This window comes from Megascapheus bottae, chromosome 3, assembly GCF_031878675.1.
Source record: "Megascapheus bottae isolate mThoBot1 chromosome 3, mThoBot2.hap1, whole genome shotgun sequence".
In the NCBI taxonomy this organism is placed as follows: Eukaryota; Metazoa; Chordata; class Mammalia; order Rodentia; family Geomyidae; genus Megascapheus; species Megascapheus bottae.
In genome coordinates this window covers 58,136,892-58,155,073 of record NC_143511.1, presented here as the reverse complement: position 1 = coordinate 58,155,073, position 18,182 = coordinate 58,136,892, and the positions used below count along the sequence as shown (strand labels likewise).

Sequence of the window (18,182 nt, the reverse complement as noted above, 5' to 3'; positions counted from 1 at the left end):
GCCAGGCTGGCCCAGGCATAACAGTGAAACCTGATCTCAATTTTAACTGGAGCAAAAGTAGAGCAGACATAGAGCACCTGCCTAGCAAGCATGAATCCCTGAATTCAAACAGATATACTCCTTATGTGTTTTCTGTCTCCCTTCTTCCCCCATGAAGAATATGGATTTTGGAGGCTGAGCATGGTAATATAAACCTGTAATATTAACACACGGGATGCTGAGGTAGAATTGTAAGTTTGAAAAGTCAGCTTGTGCTACATAGAGGGGCACTGTGTGTGTGTGTGTGTGTGTGTGTGTGTGTGTGTGAGAGAGAGAGAGAGAGAGAGAGAGAGAGAGAGAGAGAGAGAGAGAGAGAAAGGGAGAGAGAGAGAGAGAGAAAGGGAGAGAGAGGAAGAGAGGGCACTGGTAGCTCACACCTGTAATCCTAGTTACTCAGGAGGTTGAAAGCCAGCCGGGGTAGGAAAGTCTGTGTGACTCATCTCCAACTAACTAAATGAGAGAAAACTAGAAGAGCTGTGGCTTAAAGTGGTAGAGCAAAAAAGCTCAGGGACAGCACCGAGGCCCTGAGTTCAAGTCCCATCATTGACCAAAAAAAGAAGAGAAGGAGGAAGAAGTGGAGGAGGAGGAGAGATTTTAGGAGCTAGAGGTATATAGTTCAGTGGCAGAGTATTTGCTCAGCATCAGGAAAAAGTAGCAGGGGAGAGATAAGCATATGGATTCTGGAAAAGGATTCTATGTTTAAATTTGGTCCTTCCATGAGCAAATGATTTCTCCTTTCTGTGTCTAGATTTCCTCATCTTAAAGAGGGACTAATGATAGATTATTATTAGATTATTGGGTTACTGTGAAGGACTAAATGAGTTAACATCATCATGTTCTACATAATGATATTTTGTTTAATGATGATGGTCTCATAAGATTATATCCCCTGGTAATGTTACTTATCTTATTTCACCTAAGTACACTCTGATATTTACACAATGGCAAAATTTCTTACTAATGCCTTTCTTAGAACATATTCCTAAACATAAACATACATTAGCATGTATGATTATATCTATAAAATGCTTAGAATAGTGTCAGCATGTACTGAATATTTTATGTGTTTACTAGTAAAAATGCTTATAAGAATTACTATCCTATTCAAGCAGAGGAAATGATGTAATTAGCAATGTTGATTTACCAACTTTTTTTTTTGGTACTGAGGATTCAACTGCACATGTACCTGCTCTACTGCTGATTTTTATATAGCCCAGTCAATTTACTAAAATGTTGGTGTAATGTCTACTATTGTGCTAGGGTCTTTTCAATGAAACAATGTTGACCAGGATAGACATAGTCTTTTTCCCTGTGGACCTGTAGCTGAGTGGGAGCACAGACATTAAACTGACTTTTCTTTTTCTGTGTGGGGTGGGGCTTGAATTCTGGCCTGGGTTTATCCCTGAGCTCTTCAGCTCAAGCCTACTGCCCTACCCCTTGAGCCACAGTGCCACTTAAACTGACTTTTGTACAAGTATACAAGGCAGGTCTTCACAAATTTTAGATATTTTACTTTTAACACTTCAGCAAGCAGGCTGGGTGCTGGTGGTTTATGCCTGTAATACTAGTTACAGAGGAAGCTGAGATCTAGGATGGCAGTTTGAAGCCAGCCGGGGCAGGAAAGCCCGTGAGACTCATCTCCAAATAAGCAACAGAAGCTAGAAGGGGAACTGTGGCTCAAATGGTAGAGTGCTACTAGCCTTGAGCACAAAAGCACAAAAGCTCAAGGCTAGCATTCAGGCCTTGACTTCAAGCCCCAGGACCCTGTACCAAAAAAAAAAAAATTAGCAAACTGTAGGAAAATAGTTATTTTAAAATATAAACCATGTAGTTGTTCAGTGCTGTTTACCACGGTGTTTCTAGAATTGGTGATATAAAATAACACGTATGTGTTCAAAAGATTGCAACTAGGGTAAGTCTTAGCAGGGATAGCCCGTTTCTATTCCATGTGGTAACAACTGGGATGACTTGATTATGGATAGAATCTGGCTTTGGGGCTCAGCTCAGCTGGGGGCTTCATTTAGCTTTGTGTGGCTGATTTAGACTTCTCATAGCCTGGCCACTGGGATCTGAACAGGAAGATCTAAAGAGGTTAAGCCCACATATACCACAATGAGTAAGTACTAGCTCTGTTTGCATGGTGCTTCTGTAAACACAGAGCTTTGCTTGCATTGTGCTTCTTAACTTCCCATTGGCCAAAGCCAAATCCAGAGTCAATGTAGAGGGCACTACACAATGGTGAGAATTCTGATGTGAGAATCAATGGATCTACTACAATAATAGACTGCCATAGGGAGAAAGGTTACCCAAAGATTTTCTTGAAAAAATGGTTACTTTTACTCCTCAATCACAAATGTTAAACTATCCAGGAAGGGGGCCGGGAGTTTGGCCTAGTGGTTAAAGTGCTTGCCTGGCATGCAGGAAGACCCGGGTTCAATTCCTTGGTACCACATATACAAAAAAAGCCGGAGGTGGTGCTGAGGCTCAAGTGGTAGAGCTCTAGCCTTGTCTAGCCTTGAGAAAGTCCAAGGACAGTGCTCAGGCCCTGAGCTCAAACCCAGGGCTGGCAAAAAAAAAAAAAAAATCCAGGAAGGAGCTAAGGATATATCTTAGTGGTAAAGTACTTGCCTAAAAAGCAATCTTTGATATTTTCATTCCTGGGATAGATCCCAGGAGTCTGAGGCTAGTCTGAATAACATGAGATCCTTTGTCTCCCCTGCTCCCCCCCAAAAATCAGTCTTCTGACTTAAATTCTTTGTTTGCTTTTCGTTTTACTCAGACTTCTACTTTTCTTCCTTTTTCAATAGAAGTGTTCCACAATTCACAAAAATATCCTTTCCACTCTTTATCTTGCTTTTTTAAAATGGTATTTATCCTCACATGACCTATATATTTCTTTGTTTATGGTCTGCTTGTCCCCTCTAGATTGTAAAGTCTTGAAAGCAACTAGAACAATGTCTAATATTGCTCAGTGTAGATGGTGGTCTGAGTCAAATGGCTAAATAAGTATACCAGCCAATGGAGAGTTAGAGCTGCTGTGGTTCCATCTGGCTGAAGGCCAAGACTCTAGAGTGTGTGGAACACAGGTGTTCACATGGATTCCTATAGCCATGTCCCTCTCACTGGACTAGTAGGAGGAGTGGAATCTCAAAAGCATAGAGATCCTCTTGTTCTAAGAACTACTATTACTTCTCTGACTGTGAGGTTAAGGACCTTGATGGTAGAGGATTCATATGTTTGGGGATGGCACAAAGGGCAATTCCAGCAATTTTTAACATTAGCCAGAGAAAATTTCTAGGTTTCTTGAAAACCTTGACTGAGCAGGTTTATTAAAGTGGGAAGAATTCCTGATGTTATGACATGTTGATAGAAAGGTATAGACAGCAGATGGGAGTGGAAGATGGATAAAAATTTTCCATAGCACAACACTAAACAAGGATTCTACAGTAATCCTAAGATGTGGTAGGAACACAATCAGATTTGTGTTTTGAAGCATTTTCCAGGAAAGGGTTTAAGTGTGAGTGTATGTGTGTGTGCAACACAATTAGTTTGTATATTAAAGTGTAAATAGACTGGAGGAGCCAAATGTAAATTAGGAAGGAAAAAAAAGAATATTTTAGAGCAAATAGAATGAACATCAGGAAATTCAAGAGTGCTATCTTAGGGTGGGAGGAAAGTTGGAAGTTCAGTACTGCTGGTATAGCCTTTTGGCTTACTGAGCAGCACCATGGCAGTTGGCAAGAACAAGCACCTTACAAAAGTCAGCAAAAAGGAGGCTGGGAGTTTGGCCTAGTGGTAGAGTGCTTGCCTAGCAGGTACAAAGACCTGGGTTTGATTCCTTGGTACCACATACATAGAAAAGCTGGAAGTGGTGCTGTGGTAGAGATCTACCCTTGAGAAAGCCCAAGAACAGTGTTCAGGCCCTGAGTTCAAGCCCAGGACTGGCAAAAAAAAAAAAGTCGGCAAAAAGGGAGCCAAGAAGAGAGTGGTTAATCCATTTTCTAAGAAAGATTGCATAATGTGAAAGTACTGGCCATGTTTAAGGAAAGAAATATTAGGGGGCTGGGAGTGTGGCCTAGTGGCATAGTGATTGCCTAGCATGCAGGAAGTCCTGGGTTTGATTCCTCAGTACCACATACACAGAAAAAGCCAGAAGTGGTGGTGTGGCCCAAGTGGTAGAGCACTAGCCTTGAAAAAGCTGAAGGACAGTACCAAGGCCCTGAGTTCAAGCCCCAGGACTGGCAAAAAAAAAATTAAGAGTCATAGGACTCAAGGAACCGAATTTGCATCTGATGGCCTCAAGGATTGGGTGTTTGAAGTGAGCCTTGCTGATCTGCAGAATGATCAGTCTTCATGTAGAAAATTCAAGCTACAGGGCTGGGAGTTTGGACTAGTGGTAGAGTACTTGCCTAGCATTCACAAAGACCTGGGTTTGATTCCTAGGTACCACATACATAGAAAAAAGCTGGAAGTGGAGCTGTGGCTCAAGTGGTAGAGCACTAGCTTTGACGAAGATCAAGATCCTCCTGGGGAGGAGGAGGAGGAGGAGGAGGAGGAAGAGGAGGAGGAGGAGAAAATTCAAGCTACTTGCTGAGGATGTTCAGGGCAAGAACTGTCTGACCAACTTCCAAGACACGAATCTTACCTGGGGAAAAAATGTGCTCTGTTGTCAAAAAAAAAAAAAATGGCTGAATCTCATACTGATGTCAAGAGTACAAATGGTTATTTACTTTGTCTTTTCCACATTGGTTTTTGTTTGTTTTCTCGTCCTGGGCTTGAACTCAGGGCCTGAGTACTGTCCTTGGGCTTTCTCAAGGCTAGAGCTCTACCACTTGACACGGCACCACTTCTGGCTTTTTCTAGGTATTTGGTACCGAGGAATTGAACCCAGGTCTTTGTTCATGTTAGGCAAGCACTCTACCACTAGGCCAAACTCCTGACCCCTCTGCATTTCTTTTTACTAAAAAAATGCAACAGCCAGATATTCAAAACCTCCTATACTTAGTACCAGCAGGTCTACCAGATCCAGAAGAGGATGATGGAAATCATGATCTGAGAAGTATAGATGACTTGAAAGGTGTAGTTAATAAATGGATTCTCCAGACTGGGAGAGACATAGAAAAGGCTGGCCTGTGCATGACAAACACTGACTATCAATTTGATACTGCAGCAGGCTTTAAAACATGCCATCAGATTATCAATTATTATGTGTAAAGAGGATAAATGTATGTAATACCTTACAAAAAAGAACAGGCTAGCCTGTCTATCCATTTCATCATGTCTTCATTAGGAAGGTAAAAATGCTAAAGAAGCCCATGAATTGAGAAAGCCCATGGAGCTTCATGATGAAGGTGGTAGTTTGGGAAAGCTATTGCAGACAAGACTGGTGCTAAAGTTGAATGCACTGATGGATACAAACCTCTACTTCAAGAATCCATTTAAAATTCAGATTCTTGGGACTGGGAGTTTGGCCTAGGGGTAAGAGTGCTTGCCTAGCATACATGAAGTCCCAGGTTCGATTCCTTGGTACCACATATATAGAAAAAAAGCTGGGAATGGTGCTATGGCTCCAGTGGTACAGCTCTAGTCTTGGGAAAGTCCAAGGACAGTGCTCAGGCCTCGAGTTCATGGCCCAGGTCTGGCAAAAAAAAAATCAGATTTTTAATAGTGTCAAATAAAAGGCCTATTTGTGCAAAAATATTGCTGGTACAATCCTGGGAATGAAGAGATAGTGGAGGGCCTGGGAGTGTGGCCTAGTGGTAGAGTGCTTGCCTAGCCTACATGAAGCCTTAGGTTTGATTCCCCGGTACCACATACATGGAAAAGCTGGAAGTGGCTCAGGTAGTAGAGCGCTAGCCTTGAGAAGGCCCAAGGACAGTGCCCAGGCCCTGGTTCAAGCCCCAGGACTGGCAAAAAAGGGAGGAAGAGGGGGGGTGGAGGGGAAGGCAAGGCAGGATAAATTAGAAGAGATTCCTGTGCATTTATTTATTTAATATTTTGTTTCCTGTGTCTTCTTAATGTTTCTAAGAAGTTCCAGGATAACTGGGCAAGGGGGCTCAAACGTATAGTCTCAGCTAATCAGAGATTTGAAGGATTACTGTTTGAGACCAGCCTGGGTGAAAGTTTATGAGATTGATCTCAAAAAATAAACCAGGAGTGATGGTGCATGCCTGAAATCCAAGTATAGATGTAAGGATTATGGCTCAAGCTGGCTCTGCACAAAAGCATGTCCAGGTTATTTAAACAATAATCTAAAAAGCAAAGTGCTGGAGGCATAGTTCAAATGGTAGAGTAAGAGTACCTTCCACGTAAACACATCTTTGAGTTCAAAACCTTGCCTGGCGCTGGTGGCTGTGCCTGTAATCCTAGCTACTCAGGAGGCTGAGAGCTGGGGATCAAGATTCTAGGCAAGCCTAGGCAGAAAAGTCCATGAGACTTATTTCTCTAATAAACTTCCAAAGAAACAGGGACTAGAGGTGTGGTTCAAGTGATCGAGTTTTAGCCTTGAGCAAAAATACAAAATAAAACAAAAAAACCCTCAGGGACAGCACCCAGAGGACCTCTCTCTGTCTCTGTCGTGGTCTCTTTCTCTCTTTCTCTCTTCCCCTCTTTCCAGGATAACCCCCCTCCAACATAAATAAGCATTATTTAATTGAAGTAAAAGTTCTGACATCCATTTATGATGAGTATTAATATTTGAGATTGCAGTGACATATCCTGAAAAACTTGGAAATTAGATTCTTTAGGGAGTTAAAACTATGAAGTCAGAACCGGGTACTGGTGGCTCACACCTATAATCCTGGCTACTCAGGAGGCTGAGATATGAGGATCATGGTTCAAAGCCAACCCAGGCAGGAAAGTGACTGAGACTCTTTTTTTTTTTTTTTTTTTGCCAGTCCTGGGCTTGAGCTCAGGGCCTGAGCACTGTCCTTGGACTTTCTCAAGGCTAGAGCTCTACCACTTGAGCCTCAGCACCACTTCTGGCTTTTTTTCTATGTATGTGGTACCAAGGAATCGAACCCGGGTCCTCATGCATGCTAGGCAAGCACCTTAACCACTAGGCCAAACTCCCAGCCCAGTGACTGAGACTCTTACATCCAGGAAGTGGCTCTGAGGCGCAGTGATAGAGGCTAGCCTTGAGCTGAAGAGCTCAGTGACAATGCCCAGGCCCATGACCAACCAAAACCAAAACAAAAACTATGAAGTCAGCACACAGTGGAAGTTCACTGTCCTTAAGGTACGAGTCAAAAATATAATAAAGTACAAATTATGGGGAGATGACTTTAAAGTAAATTGTAGGGTATAGTCTATGGTTATATCATCATGTTTATTGGATAGAACATCTTAAACCTGTGGCAATACTGTGATTAAAATATATTAATAAGAAACAATATAGCTATCTTATCATGAAAATGAGAAATCTTTTATTTTCCTAGTCAAATAAATATTTTCCCAACATACTCTTAATTACGCAGTTCTGGGAATCAAAGCCAGGACCTGTGTATGCTAGGCAAGTACCCTGTCATTGAGCCATTCCTCTAGTTCTCAAATATACTGTTTTTTTTTTTTTTTTTGGCCAGTCCTGGGCTTGAGCTCAGGGCCTGACACTGTCCTTGGACTTTCTCAAGGCTAGAGCTCTACCACTTGAGCCTCCGCACCACTTCCAGCTTTTTTCTATGCATGTGGTACCGAGGAATTGAACCTGGGTGTTCATGCATGCAAGGCAAGCACTCTACCACTAGGCCAAACTCCCGGCCCCTCAAATATACTGTTTTAAAATCTTACTATATTTTTTAAAAAAGTAATGATTTTTATTAGGTTCTATGTAAGCCTCATCATATCTACTTAAATGTACCCATGTGTGTCCTGAAAATACTGTATTTTAATCTTTGTGCCATGATATAAAAAAGTTAAGAAAGGAACTGGGAATACTGGTGTATGCCTATAATCCCAGCACCTTGGGAACCTGAGGCAATAAGACTGAGTTTGTCTACCCTGATCTATATAGTGAGTTCATAGCCCACCAAGGGTACCAATAAGTCTAAAAAAAAAAGAACGAAAAATAAAATGAAGTCATTAGAATGTAGTCAAAAGTGCCTCAGGACTGGGAGTTTTGCCTAGTGGTAGAGTGCTTGCCTAGTATGCACGAAGACCCACATTCTATTCCTTGGTATCACATACATAGAAAAAAGCCAGAAGTGGTGCTGTGGCTCAGGTGGTAGAGTTGAGCTAGTGCTTAGGCCCTGAGTTCATGACCCAGGACTGGCCAAAAAAGAAAAAAAAGTGCCTCAGATTAGATTCTTCCAGAAGCAGACACTGACAACAAGATTTTGTTTAGAGATGAGTCTAAGGAAGGGTAGGAGAGTAGTGAAGAAGCAAGAAGAGGACAGGACAAAAGGAAGACAGTACAGAATTAATGTGCAGGCTTATTTTTTTTGTTTTGGTAGTACTGGGATTTGAACTAAGGGCACTGAACATGCTACACAGGTGCTTTACCATTCGAGCCATGTATGTAGCTCTATTTTGCTTTTCAGTTATGTTCTCATGTAGCTATTTCTGTTTTTGCCTGTGACCAGCCTCAGAGACCCTCCTCCTCTAAGCTTCTGCATAGCTTGGATTACAAGCATGTACCACCATTCCTGGCTTGTTGGTTTAAATAGGCATTACTAACTTTTTTGTTCAGGCTGGCCTTGAATATCTAACTCCCATAATCTCACCTCTGGAGTAAGTGATATTACAGGTGTGTGAACCATTATACTCAGCTGTCTATCCTTTTCTTTACATCATTGTCAATTCTGCTCCCATGGGAATAAATTCTCTCCCTTCTAGTTTGTATGTGGTGAGAGAAGGCTCCCGAGGAGCTAGAGGAAGCAATAGGCAATAATGTATTTCTTGGATCTGTGAAACATGCAACTAATGTTTTTGTCCTAACACTACTCAATAACTTAAAACAATTTTTTTTGCCAGTCCTGGAGCTTGAACTCAGGACCTGAGCACTGTCCTTGGACTTTCTGAAGGCTAGAGCTCTACCACTTGAGCCTCAGCACCATGTCCAGCTTTTTTTCTATGTAGGTGGTACTGAGGAATTGAACTTATGTCTTCGTGCATGCTAGGCAAGCACTCTACCTCTAGGCCAAACCCCCAGCCCTACTCAGTAGCTTTTATGATTCGGTGTCCGACCTAGGTTTTCCTACAGAAAATCCCAACTGAGGCTGCCCATGAAATAGTCCAAGTCACTGAACTTCTCTTTGTTGATGCTGTCATGATCTTTTGCACTACCTCAGCTTTTTTCTTTTGGTTGGTCATGGGGCTTGAACTCTGGACCTGTTCACTGCCCCTGAGCTCTTCGGCCCAAGGCTACTGCCCTACCCCTTGAGCCACAGTGCCACTTCCTGCTCTCAGCTTCTCTGATCTTTCTCCCAGCAGGGTCATTATAGCATAAACCTCTCTGCATGTCTTTTCAGTTTTTTCCTTGAATGATGAACTTATATATAATCTCAGTGGTTTATTATCTCCTTCCTTTCCAGATATCACTATTTTTCTTTTACAGCCAACTCTATTAGACTGCTAGCATGCCTGAAAGAAGATGCTGAAAGCCTTTGTAGATGTCTTCTATAGACCAGAATATTTTGTTTTTTAAAAAAATTTTATTGTCAGAATAATGTATAGAGGGGATACAGTTACATTCGTTAGGTAGTAGGTGCATTACTTCTCATACACTGATACCCCTTCTCATGTTTTTGTCCCTGTTTCCCTCCGCACCCATTAGAATATTTTCTTTTCTTTTAAAGATTTTATTAACATGATCAATAGGATTTTTACATCATATTTCAAATGTCATGTTTAACAAACAAGTATTCCAGAAGGGAATCTCTATATACAATCACTGGCACATAGAACATAAAGTTAAGCTGAGGGTTTGTATGTCATAGATACATATTAATATATAATAAAACATTTCTATAGAGTATATAGCCCATCATAGATTTTTTTTTTCCAGTCCTGGGCTTGAGCTCAAGGCCTGAGCACTGTCCTTGGACTTTCTCAAAGCTAGAGCTCTACCACTTGAAACTCAGTACCACTTCCGGCTTTTTTTTTTTTTAAATGTATGTGGTACCGAGGAATCGAACCCGGGTCTTCATGTATGCTAGGCAAGCACTTTAACCACTAGGCCAAACTCCCGGCCTCCATCATAGATTTTTATGTCTATGTAGTTATGTTTATATCTCCAAGACCATGTCCATAACCTTGGGTACCTAAATATTGAGTCATTGCTCTTGTACTGTTTGGATCTAATATCCACATATCAAGGAGACTGTGTGCCTTTTGTTCCTTTGGTCTTGACTTATCTCATTCAACATTATTTTATCTTGTCTGTTGGCTATGTAGAATTCCATTGTGTGTATATGTATATCTCACATTTTTTGTATCCATTCATCTGTAGCAGGGCATCTGGGTTTAGAATATTTTCTATAAGGTACTTTCACTAGTCTACTTCTTTTCTATCTTTGTGGATTAATTTAATTTTCATTTCCTCAGGAACTCTTTTCTTTTTCTAGTGCTTTAGATCTAATTCAGGGCTTTACATTTGCTAGGTCAGCACGCTACCATACTGAGATTATATGCCAAGTTTTTGTTTGTTTGTTTGTTTTTTAAATTGTGCTGGTCCTGGGGCTTGAACTCAGGGCTTGGGCACTGTCCCTCAGTTTCTTTTTTTTTTTTCCCAGTCCTGGGCTTGAGCTCAGGGCCTGAGCACTGTCCTTGGACTTTCTCAAGGCTAGAGCTCTACCACTTGAGCCACAGCACCATTTCTGGCTTTTTTCTATGTATGTGGTACCAAGGAATTGAACCTGGGTCTTCGTGCATGCTAGGCAAGCACTCTACCACTAGGCTAAACTCCTGGCCCCTGGTCTTGTTTTTTGAGACAGGATCTTACCACACAGCTCAGGCTTGTCTTATCAGGTCACATGGTGAGGAAAGTATCACATAAGCCATCTATGGAGAAATGTATAAAATGTGTATATGCAATGGAGGTTTCTCTTTTCTCTTTCTTTCTTTCTTTCTTTCTTTCTTTCTTTCTTTCTTTCTTTCTTTCTTTCTTTCTTTCTTTCTTTCTCCCCTCCCTCCCTTCCTCCCTCCCTTCCTTCCTTCTAGATAGAGACTCCAACTCTGTATCTGATGCTTTTGATTTCTGGCTAGGGCTCTACTGAGCCACACCTCCAAACCCACAATGGATATTATTCATCTTTTTTTCTTTTTTCTTTTTTTTTGCCAGTCCTGAGCTTGAGCTCAGGGCCTGAGCACTGTCCTTGGACTTTTCTCAAGGCTAGAGCTCTACCACTTGAGCCTCAGCACCACTTCCAGCTTTTTTTTTTTCTGTTTGTGGTACCGAGGAATCGAACCCGGGTTTTTGTGCATGCTAGACAAACACTCTACCACTAGGCCAAACTCCAAGCCCTATTCATCTTTTAAAAGGAAGTTTTAGATGGGTGCAAATGGCTTACAACCAGACAAAAGTTCATGAAGCCTTATTGAAACACCGTGGGCAGTTTAGAGGAATGCTCTCTAGATTAACCTGGGCAAAAAAATGAGACCCTTTCTAAAAAAATAACCAGAACAAAAGAGGCTGGGGGGATGGCTTTGAGTGGCGGAGTCTTTTGCCAGTCTGGGGGCTTCAATTCAGGGTATGAGCACTGTCCTTGGGCTTTCCTGAATGCTTGGTGCTCTACCACTTGAATTATAGCACCACTTTGGGCTTCTCTATGTATGTGGTGTTGAGGAATCGAAGCTGGGTCTTTATGCATGCTATGCAAGCACTCTACCACTAGGGCAAACCCCCAGCCACTGAGTGGTAAAATCTTTTCCTAGTACGTGGAAGGTCCCCAGTTTAAACTCCATTTACTGCTTAAGCAAAATAAATACAAGGAAAAAAAAAAAAAAGGAGTTCTGCCATGAACCTTATACTATGAAATAAACCAGTCACAAAAAGACAAATACTATGATTTCACTTAGATGAGGTTAGGGAGATGGTAATTAGGAATTGTGTAACTGAGATTCTTTTAGTTTTGTCAGCTGCAAAAGCTCTGGAGATTAGGTATACAACAATATGAAGTCAATTGAGTGACACACACTTAGCTATGCATTGTCCCAAGACCTTGCTTTTCTAGCCACTACCCTATAGAGATAATAAACTGGGAATAGGGAAAATGTCTGCCAATTCCATACAGTCCACACAGTACTTATTACATGACAAACAAAGCAAGGCAGGTAGAACCAAAGGCTAAAAAGCTTAGTCCTGAGGGAACAAAAAACAGGTCAGGTCACCAGAGCTACCTCTTTTTATCTCTAGTACTTGAAACTGAATTCCCTAGTCTTGCGTCTTGCATCAGCTGCTGAGATGCTTTCTGTGTTTCTCCACTTCCTAGAGTGAACCACATATAAACCTGTATCTTTTCTGCTAACAACAAAAAAGGAAGTCTGTCTTTTATTTTCTGGAGGAAGTTCCCATCCTCTCTGCAGCTCTGATAGCATCATTGTCACCATCACACAGTGGAGTTTGTTTTTCTGTGGAAGGAAATAATATTCCACTTTGAACAAGAAAACTGTGTGTGGTAATCTGTACATAGTGCCTATCTGTAATCCCAGCACACAGAAAGCTGAGGCAGAATGATAACGTGGAGAAGACCAGTATGGGCTATCATAATAAACTGCAGGTTATCCTGGACTGTCTAGTAAGACCTTGTCTCAGATAAACAGTACTTCTTTCTATGTATGTGGTACTAAGGAATTGAACCCAGGGATTTGTTCATGCTGGGCAAGCACTCTGCCATTAGGCCACATTCCTAGTTCAATTATCTATATCTATATCTATATAGATATAGATACATTTTTTTAAGGAGAAAGCCCGGTGCAGGGGCTCACACCTGTAATCCTATCTACTCAGGAGGCTGAGATCTGAGGATCGCAGTTCAAAGCCAGCTCAGGCTGGCTGTGAGACTCTTATCTCCATTTAATCACCAGGAAACAGGAAGTGGCGCTGTGGCTTCAAGGGATAGGGCTGTAGTTTTGAGCTAAAGAGCTCAGGGACAGCATCCAGGCCCAGAGTTCAAGTCCCACCACAGATAAAGAAAAAAAAGGAAGAAAGAAAGCTGGGCACTTCAACTGTGGTCTGACTATAGAATCTTAAGATCTGAGGACTGAGGTTCAAAGCCAGCTGGGTCAGGAAAGTCCAGTCTTTAATTAACCAGCACCATGCTGTAAATGGAGCTCTGACTCAAGTGGTAGAACATCAGCTTTGAGTGAAAAAGCTGAGGGATGGCATGTAGGCCCTAAGTTAACCCCAGTACCAGCACAGATGGGGCGAGAAAAGATTTTAATATTTTAAAAATTATTATAAGGTGATGTATAGAGAGGTTACAATTACATGAGGCAGGTAAAAAGTACATTTCTTTTTGGACAATGTTGCCCCCTTCCCTCTTTTTTTTTTGGTGGACCATGGCGCTTGAACTGGACCTGGGCCCTGTCCCTGAGCTCTTCAGCTCAAGGCTACCGCCCCACCCTTGAGCCAAGCTCCACTTCCCTGTTTTCTAGAGGTTAATTGGAGATAAGAGTCTCAGGCCCTTTTGTGCCCTGGTTGGCTTTGAACCTTGATCCTCAGATCTCAGCCTCCTGAGTAGCTAGGATTGCAGGTGTTCCTTCCCTTGTAAGGGACTTCTTAAGGCTCACTTCCCATTACGTTTGAGTAACACTGTACATTATGCCCTCACTCACGAAACAGGAACTTAGAAACCTTTTCATCTGTCAAAATGCCTTTGAGTAATTTGCAATACATGAGTGTTTGGGAACATCCTGCAACTGCTGTCAAAAATCAGTACAAGCGTCTCATTCCGGGTCCTATTTTTTTTTTTTCCTACTCCCCAATCTCCCCTCAATTCACTTTCACACGCAGGAAAAACAAAACCAAACCGTAATAGGTATCCTCCCGCCTCTCTCGTCTCCAACAGCCCCTCAGGCTGCAGTTTAGGAAGGGCGGCCATGCTTCTGCAGGCCATGTCTGTCTGCAGCTTCATAGGGCCTTCACTACAGCGAGCTACTTCTAACGAGAGTGACGAGGGGATGCACGGCCGTGTAGAAAGGCCACAGAGGAGAGTGCTGCCTGGAGTCTATCCCAACTCCACTCACAGACAGACCACCGCGCGGGCGGGGAGGAGGGGAGAGGGAGCACGGCCGACCAGCCGGGCCGGCCAGCCGGGCCGGCGCGGCTACATCCGGGCATCGGGCGATCCCTGTCAGCCAATCCCCAGGAGAGGTAGTGCTGGCGTCACTGGTTGTGCGTAGGCGTCGTGTGATGTCATCGCGCGGCGCCGGAAGCCACGAAGCACGGACGGGCGGATTGTCGTGAACGCGTCGTCTTCCGTCGACAGGAGGTAACGCGGCCGTCCTACTTGGTCTTCTGGCGGGGTTGGGAGGTCCTGTGGACTTTTAGCTCGCTGCGGCGGCTGCCCCTCGTGAATGGTGGCCCGTAAGTGGCTCCTTGAAGCTCGTCTCTCCGCAGACCTAGCTCCAGTCCCCTCTCCTGCTCCCGTGGGTCTCGGCCACGTTTCGTGTCTGTTCACGTGTGTCCACACCAGCAACTAGTTGGTGGCAAAACAGGCAGAAAAGATAGACTAAGCCTAAGCACTGTCTAACCAAGAGGGGCACAGCCTCGATGAGCAGGCAAAAACCCACCTGAGAGCATCACCCCTTCGCAGCTCCCACAGGCTTTTCATTCGAGAAGCAAGCCTTTCCCCAGACAGACCAGTGATACGTAACAATACGTGTGGGCCGCGAGTCTGGCCTAGTGCTAGAGTGCTTGCCTAGCATGCACGAAGACCCTGGCTCAATTCCTTGGAACCGCATACATAGAAAAAGTCGGAAGTGCTGCTGTGGCTCCCGTGGTAGAGCTCTAACCTTGAGAAAGCCCAAGGACAGTGCTCAGGCCCCGAGTTCAAACCCCGCGACTGGCAAAAAGTAAAATAAAATGTATGTCGGTAGTGGTGGTGGTGGTGGTGTGGGGAAGGCAGGAATGGAGATGGGGTGAGGATTATTTATATGGAATTAGGTGGCCCACGTTTGGAGCCTTTTGGGAATTTGATTTATACTGGTAATTTTGTAGAACTCTATAAAGTCAAGAGTTGTCCTTGTGGGGAAAGAATGCAGATTTGTGCCATTTCATTTAGTTGCCCAACCATGACTTTTGAAGGCTCTTCGTCCAAGTCGGCATGCCGCTCCTGCTTTGATCCTATTAACAGAAGTGACAGTGTTGACTTTAACTTGTCTTAGGTCTCTCAGTGCCATATTTTGATATTCAAAGTCATATCTGACTACCCTAATGGACATTTCATTAAGTTCCACAGATACCTGCACTTCAGAAGCCTGAAGCTGAACTCAACAATCTTCCTTGCACTTTAATATCTCTAAAGCCTCATGATCTTTACCAGCTAAATCTGTGTTCTTTATTCTGTCTCTATTGTACTATTCTCTCCTCTGTTTACCTGAGAGGGATACATTCAGTGAGTGATTGAAACCTGGAGCACACTAAAATCTGTATCTATTGTTTTTTCCTGCATACATTTTTTTATTTTTTTGCCAGTCCTGGGCTTGGGCTAAGGGCCTGAGCACTGTCCTTGGACTTTCTCAAAGCTAGCACTCTACCACTTGAGCCTCAGCACCACTTCCAGCTTTTTTCTATGTATGTGGTACCGAGGAATCGAACCCAGATCTTCGTGCATGCTAGGCAAGCACTCTACCACTAGGCCAAACTCCCGGCCCCCTGCATATACATTCTTATGAAGAAATTTCATTTATAAATCAGATAGCTTAACACTGATAAAAATTACAGCAATATATTTTAAAAGTTCTTTAAAGAAATTGCTTACGTCTGGAGTTTTCTGTTTTAATAGTTTTAGAGCATGGTTGACTGTGGGTAACTGAAACCATGGAAACTGTGGATAAGGAGGAGGGCTGTATTGTACTTTAGACTTCATCATCTTTCACCTGAAATATAGTCTTCTAATTGGCTTCTCTGTTTCTAACCCTATTTCACACATACCTCTTCTCCAGCCACATATCGTTATATAGGAGGAAGGAAAGGACTCTCAAGTGAAAAATTCAGTTCTCTGTTTTATTAGCTACACTTCAGATGCTCAATTGTCACATGGTGGCCAACTTACTATGTAATGCAGACAGAACATTTTCATCATTGCAGAAAATTCTATTAGACAACAGTGTTCCACACTGTTGGTCTTACGTGGCCTATCAAATCACTTAAGACATTATCAAAATTTTCTTTCTGAGGGTGGGGGTGGAGGGAGGGAAATGGGGACCAAAACATGAGAAAGGGTATCAATGTTTGTGACATAATGTACCTTCTATCTGGTGAATATAATGTAATCCTTCTACTAATTACAATAAAGAATATATGAAAAAAATTCTTTCTGAGAAGTTCCCACAACTTTGCAGTGAAAAATATGGAGCTAAAAATTAGAATGTATGGGCCCGGAGCATGGCCTAGTATGCGCAAAGACCCAGGTTCCATTTCTCTGTACCACATACACAGAAAAAGTGGTAGAGTGATAGCCTTGAGAATACCCAGGGACAGTGCCCAAGCCCTGAGTTCAAGCCCCAGGATTGGCAAAAAAAGAAAAGAAAAAAAAAAGGAATGTAGCTTAAAAAGTACAGGCTAGTGGAATGCTCACCTCTTTTTTTTTTTTTTTTGAATATTCTACCATAGGAAGAAGAGGTGATTGAAGAAAAGGATGATAACCTGGGGTAGGGTAGTCCAGTGATCATTCATTTGCAGACATTTATTATATGCTTGTGAAATATTGCATTAAATTTTGGAGGTATATTGATAAGCAAAAATAAGCATGCCTTTTTATTGTCACATAGCTTGCACTTTATTGAGATTTACTGGAGGGACTGATTGGAGATTAAGAAAAACCCCCTGTTCCTAGAGGTTGAGTTTGGAGGCTAAACTGAGCAAATACACTATACAAGATTAGTTGTATAAGCATTGTGCTAACACTGTATCAACTTCTTAGGGATTAGTAAGTAGGAATGGCTTAACCAGAACATTGAGAGAATATATTGTTTGAATATATATTAGTGAAGAGCAGAAGAGATAGTTACCCTACAAATGCCAGCCATAGTTTGGCCTAGTGGTAGAGTGCTTGCCTAGCATGCACGAAGACCCAGTTTCCATTCCTCGGTACCACATACATGGAGAAAAGCTGGAAATGGTGCTGAGGCTCTTTGATAGAGCTCTAGCCTTGAGAAAGTCCAAGGACAGTGCTCAGGCCCTGAGCTCAAGCCCAGGACTGGGAAAAAAAAAAAAAAGCCAGCTATAATTCCAGCTGTCATTGGGTTCTTCCCTATTTCTGTCTTCTGCCTTCTTAATGGCTCCTTTTATTGTCAATAGGAGTCATTAGTTACATGACTTTTTCCTTCCATTCCCACTGAACACATTCTTCTCAGTCCATCACCTGCTTAATTATCAATTAAAGGAAGTATAAAAAGCCCTTGAAAACAGTATTTCAAAATGGGATCTGCTTGCAATACCATTATCATTTAGGGCCCAGGTTTAAGATTTTAGATTTACAGCTGACTTTTTTTTTCCTTTTTTTTTTTTTCCAGTACTGAGGATTGAACCCTGGGCTTTGTGCAGATGGGCACACATTCTACCACTTGAGTTACCTCTTCAGCCATACAGCTAATTCTTCATGTTCTTGTGTCAATTCCTTCCCAGAGACTTTCTGAATGCCTTTTGCATGTTTTTTTTTTTTTTTGCCAGTCCTGGGCTTGAGCTCAGGGTCTGAGCACTGTTTTGGACTTTCTCAATACTAGCACTCTAGCACTTGAGCCTCAGTACAACTTCCGGATTTTTTTCTATGTATGTGGGACCAAGGAATCGAACCCAGGTCTTCATGCATGTCAGGCAAGCACTCTACCACTAGGCCAAACTCCCAGCCCGCCTTTTGCATTTTTTGACCTACATTATATTAATGTTCTATTAATGTATATTCATATACAAAAGTGTTCTTTGATTTTAGTCTTTCATTTTACTCTGATGCTCAAAACCTGGAAAGTATAAGACAATTTCTTAT

The 18,182-nt window shown here is 42.4% G+C and overlaps 1 protein-coding gene across 8 annotated transcripts in view; it reads left to right on the top strand.

The window, feature by feature from the left end:
* Aptx (aprataxin) overlaps nt 1-18,182 on the top strand; it is an 84,293-nt gene that overhangs the window by 7,682 nt on the left and 58,429 nt on the right. For 7 of the 8 annotated variants that reach the window (XM_090330092.1, XM_090330098.1, XM_090330094.1 and 4 more), the window contains exon 1: nt 14,389-14,465. The exons of the other annotated variant lie outside the window; for it this stretch is intronic. The gene's annotated coding sequence lies outside the window, so the exon portion shown is untranslated. Of the gene's footprint in view, nt 1-14,388; nt 14,466-18,182 lie in introns of those variants that run through there. 8 annotated transcript variants of the gene reach the window in all.